Source organism: Elaeis guineensis, chromosome 11 (assembly GCF_000442705.2).
Source record: "Elaeis guineensis isolate ETL-2024a chromosome 11, EG11, whole genome shotgun sequence".
Taxonomy (NCBI): domain Eukaryota; kingdom Viridiplantae; phylum Streptophyta; class Magnoliopsida; order Arecales; family Arecaceae; genus Elaeis; species Elaeis guineensis.
The window spans coordinates 38,862,358-38,868,926 of NC_026003.2; the positions used below are offsets into that span (position 1 = coordinate 38,862,358).

General features: G+C 40.8%; 1 non-coding gene across 1 annotated transcript; it reads left to right on the top strand.

Moving 5' to 3' along the window:
* Nucleotides 1-282: 282 nt before the first annotated feature.
* On the top strand, nt 283-388 carry LOC140852757 (small nucleolar RNA R71). Its single transcript, XR_012135656.1, has one exon. It is a non-coding gene; the product is annotated as a small nucleolar RNA R71 (small nucleolar RNA).
* Nucleotides 389-6,569: the final 6,181 nt, after the last annotated feature.

Below are 6,569 nucleotides of genomic sequence, written 5' to 3' on the forward strand. Positions count from 1 at the left end.
TTAAGAGACGATCTAATTTTTGGGACAGTTCATCTACCTTTTGATGGATATCTATTGCATTTCCTACTTCATATATTCCACCTCTTTTTGGGTTTAACATGGGTTTATCTCTAATAGAGGCAGACATATGATGTAATGAATTTTCACTTAAAATTTCAAATAGTTGCCATGCCTCATCCTCACTTTTCAGCATAAATGTCCCACCGCATGATGCATCGACCATTTGTCGATGTCTTTCAGAGAGCCCATCATAAAAACATTGGATTAACTGCCACTTGGGTACAGCATGGTGGGGACATTTTCTAATAAGGTCTTTTAATCTCTCCCATGTTTCATGAAACATTTCTCCATCTAATTGGGAAAAACTAGTTATGGCTTTCCTTATTTGATTAGTTTTTCCTATGGGAAAATATTTCTTGAGAAACTCTCCTTGCAGCTGGTCCCAGGTTGATATAGTCATGGAATCCAAAGTATGTAGCCAGTATTTGGCTTTGTCCTTAAGTGAGAAAGGAAATAATTTCAACCTAAGAGCATCATCGGAGAAGTTGTGAATTTTGACAGTTGAGCATATTTCAAGAAATTCCTCAAGATGTTTATAAGGGTCTTCATTACTAGGTCCATAAAATGAAGGTAACATTTGGATGATACTTGACTTAATTTCATATTGAGTGGCCTCCACAGGGGGTACTTGAATACAAGGAGAGTAGGTATATGTGGAAGCAGTAAAGTACTCCTTCAATTGCTTGGGTGGATCATTCTCCTGATTTCGGTCCATCTTTTTATGTCTGTTGGCTCTAAAGGTTCTTTCTATTTCTGGATCAAAAGGTTGGATTTCTGGTCGTAACGATCTACGGCCAAGCATACACCTTACAATTATACTGTAGAGCACACACAGGAAATTTTTTTTTTATTTTTTTATAATATATATTTTTATAATAAAGTGAGAAAAGAATGAAGAAAATCTAAAGAGAAGAACCTAAGAACCTTAAATCTATGAAAAGGGAGAAATTAATTAATGTTTAGATGTTAATTGCAATCAACTTAAACAATCATATACTCTCTATCCTAGGGTTAACTTAGATCTAGACAGCTCCTAACTTTCAAGATTGCTTTTGAGCACTCCAAGCTCAAGATTGACTAACTGACTCGGCCAGGTAAGCGTAAGATGTGGGAGGTTCCCTGCTCGTTGCTTTCCTTAGACACCAACTAAGTTGGCCAGGTCAGTCAACGGAACCAATTGAAAACCACTTTCTTTAACCACTTGCCTTAGACACCGAGCAATTAACCAATCCGCACTCGGTTCAACTCTAGAGCTTTCTTATCCTATTGAGCTTGAAATTCCTAGGGTTGACGTCTAGTTGATTTTAAATTAAGGTCTAGGTTATGCAAATGCAAGGGAGTGATTTGTGGGCCAAGAAAGGGTGATCAAATCCCCACCTTATCTGGTTAATGGGTTATTGCCCTTAAGATCAATTATGGAGATGCAATGCAAAGAAACAAGGTGTCCAATCAGGTTAGAAATTTTTATATTTGAGGTTACGCTATTTTAGTTAAGTGTTATGAAATGTCAGTGGTTTTTTTTTTTTTTATATAATTTTATCTTGTTGTATATTTTTTTTAATTTTTTTTTTTAGTTTTGCAAGAAAATAAATTTAAGTGATTAAGTCTAAAAAGAAATAAATTACTGGGCTATGAAAAGTAGCAAATTATTCTAAGCAGAAAAATTTCTAAGATTAAAAAGTAGTAAAATATTTATGCAAGATAATTATGTAATTATGCAAATAAGATTATCTAGTTAGAAAGCACTGAAAAAAATTAGAGCGAAAAATAGAAACTGAAAAGCATTTATTTTTTTTAAAAAAAAATTTAAAATTTTTTTTTTTTTTTTTTAATTCAACCGTGCCAAGATCCCCGGCAGCGGTGCCAAAATTTGATGCGTAGTCGTTGATAGCACCAAAAATAACTCTACTCACTACGTAGGTAGGATGAGTCGAGATCGTATCCTCAGGGATCTTGGGCTAAATTGAAATTTCAAGGTAAAAGAAAGAAGCGTTGTTTTTGATTTAGAAAATAAATTATCGTAAAATTGAGGTAATTAAAAAAATAAAAAGAGCTCGGGAGTTTTGAATTAATTTGCACTAGCAGAGTTGTATCTCTTTTTTTAACTAAATAGATGTGATTAATCTTAGAAAAAAATACCTATCTTTCCTCGGCACGCTCCGTACCCGTAGATCACGGCGCGTCTCCGGAAAGACTAGGTACACAACTCTTCTTTCCTCGGCACGCCCCGTATCCGTAGATCACGACGCGTCTCCGGAAAGTAAAAGTTGTTCCTAATATTAATCTAACAAGAAAGCATAAATAAAAGCATATGATAGGGAGCAATAAAGAACTCATGACAATTTAAATAAAAAGCATAATCTTTATTGCATATAAAGAAATACAGAAAAGTTTAGAACAATAAACCATCTCTGTATCGTTACAAAATTTCTTCTCCACTCCCGAGACTGCTAGCCTAGCTGCTCATGAAGTAGTCCCTTTCTGTTCCTCTATGCAAGGCTTTAGAAGAATTTCTGGGCTCTCCCCTCTAATGAGAGTACAAAAGCCTTTTTATAGATATTAGGGGGGAGGAGTTTTACATGGTTTTCCGATGTGGGACTAAAAAAAATACAAATCTTTCCACTTGAAATATTTCCAAATAAAAATTTTTTCTTTAATTTGCTCGTTACTGTGTCTGCGATGCGCGCTAGCCCACGTCCTGCCTCATGCGTTCCGCGTCCACGCCGCATCCACGCGCCAGCTTCCCATGTTCACGCGCCAAAGGATTCACGCGCCAAAGGATTCAAGCGCCCAGGAGCCAAAAAAATTGACGTGGAACCTTTTCCCTTTTTTTTTTTTTATATTCCAAAAAGAAACAAAAGTTCCTTCATAATGACATCTATATCCTTTTTGGATTCCTTGCATAGTATCTTCATTTTCTATAATACCGGATGCGTCTTTCTTTTATTTTAATTTTATTTTAAGTCCAATTTTCTTCAAACTTGAATCTTTTTGATCTATGAATCGGACTCTTTGTATCGGCGATCACCTTTCCTGTAAAACATCGAAAGAAACATCAAATTCTTAATAAATAAGATAAATTAAATATAATTTCTTAATTTAAAATACTTAAATTAAGTGTTTATCAGGTCTTCTATATTGTTCTTTGTATCTACTCATTCAATGACTACATCTTATCTTTTGATAATCTCACGAACGAGGTGGAAGTGCCTTAAATGTGCTTGAATTTATAATGAGACCTTGATTTCTTTGCTTGAGTAACAGCTCCAGTATTGTCACAATAAAGTGGTATTGAATTCTCAATCTTAGGAACAACACCCAATTTGATGATGAACTTCTTCATCTAGACAGCTTCTTTGGTGGCTTCACTTGCGGTAATGTATTCTGCCTCAATGGTTGAATCAGCTACAGTCTACTGCTCGAAACTCTTCCAACTCACTGCTCCACCATTCAGAATAAAAATATATTTTGAAGTAGATTTACTATTATTAGGATCTGACTGAAAACTAGAATCAGAATACCCTTCTAGTTTTAGATCAGATCTCCTATAAACTAGAAAAATATCTGTTGGTGCAGAATTTTGCCGATACCAGAGAAGCTGGAGTCGAGGGGATCACAGCCATCATCGGGACCTACAAAAAAAGTCTAAATCGGAGTTGGGGGTGCTCCGGCAGATCCTCCGACGCTCAAGTTAGTACTCTAGTTCAACAGAAATGGAGCACTCGAATGGGATTTTAGCAGAGTTTAGAGATAGTGCTTAGAGCTTACCGGAGAACGTATCTGGAGGGTCTCTTTTATAGAAGGGAGAGCGTAACCGATTGACAGCGACATCCATAACTGCTTGGTAGTGGGTCGTTCGGGGCTACGTGGAGTTTGTTACAGAGAGTAGTGGTGTCCGTTGTCGCACTTACCGGAGAGTGGTGGGGCCACATGGAGTTTGTTACAGAGAGTGGAGTGGTGTCCGTTGTCGTGACTTGCCGGAGAGTTCGGGCCAGACAGCTGAAGCTCGGTTGGGACGTCTGGTGGAGTGGAATAGCTCTCTGTCTCAGTAATCTAAGAGAAGCTCGAATGTTTTCGAGGTTGCTGACGGGTTAACTATTGTTGGGTGCCTTAGGCATTGATGCTGCAGACAGAAGTCATCTGCTGTAGAAGCCCGGACGAAAACTTTCTGTTGGAGAAATCTGGTGGAGTCTGATTGCTAGAGAAGTCCGTCTGAAATTTATCTGATGTAGAAGCTTGTCTGAAGATTGTTCGCTGGAGAGATCGATTGCATGAGGAATCCGACAGAAGGTCGACCGATAGCAGAATTCGAAAGGCACTATAGAAAGTTGACCGATCGAAGAGTCTGGAAGGCGTTGTGGAAGTTCGTCCGCTGGAGGAGTCTGGAGGACACTGTGGAAGGTCGACCGCTGGAGGGGTCTGGAGAAATTTGTCCATTGGAGGGGTCTGGTTGGCACTGTTGAAGTCCGATTGGTGCTGTTGAAGGTTGATGGCTGGAGAGGTACGAAAGACATCAGAGACAGTCGGTCACTATAGAAATCTGACTGCTGGAGCCCGTCCGTTGTAGAAGTTCATCTGGAATCCATCCGCTGTAGAAGTTCGGACGAAGTCCGATTCTTGTAGGAGTTCGGAAGGAGGCCGCTTACTATAGAAGCTCGGATGGAGACCGATTGCCGTGGAAGTCCGGATAGAGACTGCTTATTGTAGAAGCTTGGATGAAGTCCACTTACCGTAGAAACTCGGATGAAGTCCGCTTGCAATAGAAATTCGGACGGAATTCACTTACTGTAAAAGCTCGGATGAAATTCGGAAGGCGGTCGACCACCGTAGAAATTTGGATAAAGTCTGGTTATTGTAGAAGTCCTGCTGTTGGAGAAGTTCGGACATTGACGAAGTCTGAAAGAGGCTCAGAGTAAAGTCGATCATGATAGGAGGAAGTCTGGAAGAGATTTAGAGAGTAGTCGATCACTATAGAAAATCGGCTGATAGTGAAGCCAAGAGAGCATTTGGAGCAGTCTGATAGATGACTGAAGGAGCTCATTATTGGAGAAGTTCGGAGGGTATGGTAGGAGTTCATCTGTTGGAGAAATCTGGAGGACACTGTAGAAGGTCGACTACTGGAGGAGTCCGGATGGTACTGCGGAAGCTCGGACGGTCGGGGGAGTTCAGAAAGATGCCGCACAAGGTCGGAAGCCAAAAGAGTCCTGGGAGGGTTGGCCTCTTAGAACTTCGACTGGGGTTATTTTATACCTAACACTAGTCCTCTTACTTTCGAGTTCGAATTTCGAATGAAGGAAGTACAGAAAATTTTCACAGTCAAAGTTGCCCCTCTTGATTTTCGTACTCGATTGTTTCTAGATTTTTGGCGTTTGGTGCATCGGTGCTGGAGTCTATTCTTACTCTGAGTTGTCGTTTACCGAGCTTCTCTTGTCTTTTATTTTATTCGATGTCGACATTGTTTGAAGATTTCTAATCATCGTCTGTTGATTCGCCCTTTTTGTTCATGATCGAAGGTCTTCTCGAGGCCATTCGAATTTGACACTTTTTCTCGATGTTCGAGCTTGGGGCTGAACTTCTCATTACTTTGATGAAGTTTATTTTCTCTTGCTAGTGTTGAATTCCCCCTTAGACATTGAGGATTTTTGACAAGAGTTTTCTTTCTCGTTGAGACGAGGTCCCTTGTGTCTTAGATGTAGTTCATTTTTTTTCTTATCTCTGGCATAGCTCGTCGCTTTCCCTTTTTCTCTCCCCCCTTTTTTTTTTACGTTTGGGCGAGGGTTTTTCCTCTGCTCCAAATGGGGTTGTAGGGTGTAGAGGAGCCGTTGAGGAGGCTTTTCCCCTCATCCGATCTTAAACGACCAGATCTTCGTTTGTGTCAGGATGAGGTTCTCCTCCTGTTCCCGACACAGTCAATTTCAGCTCATGTTAGGATGAGGTTTTTCTCCCATTCCTAACAGGCTGTGGGGGCACATAAGGGCTGTTGCGAGGGCCTCTCCTCCCATCCAGTCTCTTAATAATCGGTCTTCGACTTTGCTCATGTTAGGATGAAGTTTTCCTCCTGTTCCTAACATGGCTGTGGGGGTACATAAGGGCCGTTGCGAGGACCTCTCCCTCCATCCGGTCTCTTAATAATCGGGTCTTCGACTTTGCTCAAGTTAGGATGAGGTTCTCCTCTATTTCTAACATGGTGTGGGGGTGCATAAGGGCCATTGCAGGGCCTCTCCCCCCATCCGGTCTCTAAATAATCGGATCTTCGACTTTGCTCATGTTAGGACAAGGTTCTCCTCCTATTCCTAACTTGGCAGTGGGGGTGCATAAAGGCCGTTGCGAGGGCCTCTCCCCCCATCCGATCTCTTAATAATCGGATCTTCGACTTTGCTCATGTTAGGATGAGGTTCTCCTCCTGTTCCCAACATGGCTGTGGGGGCGTATAAGGACCGTTGCGAGGGCCTCTCCCCTTATCCGATCTCTTAATAACCAGATCTTCGACTTTGCTCATGTTAGGATGA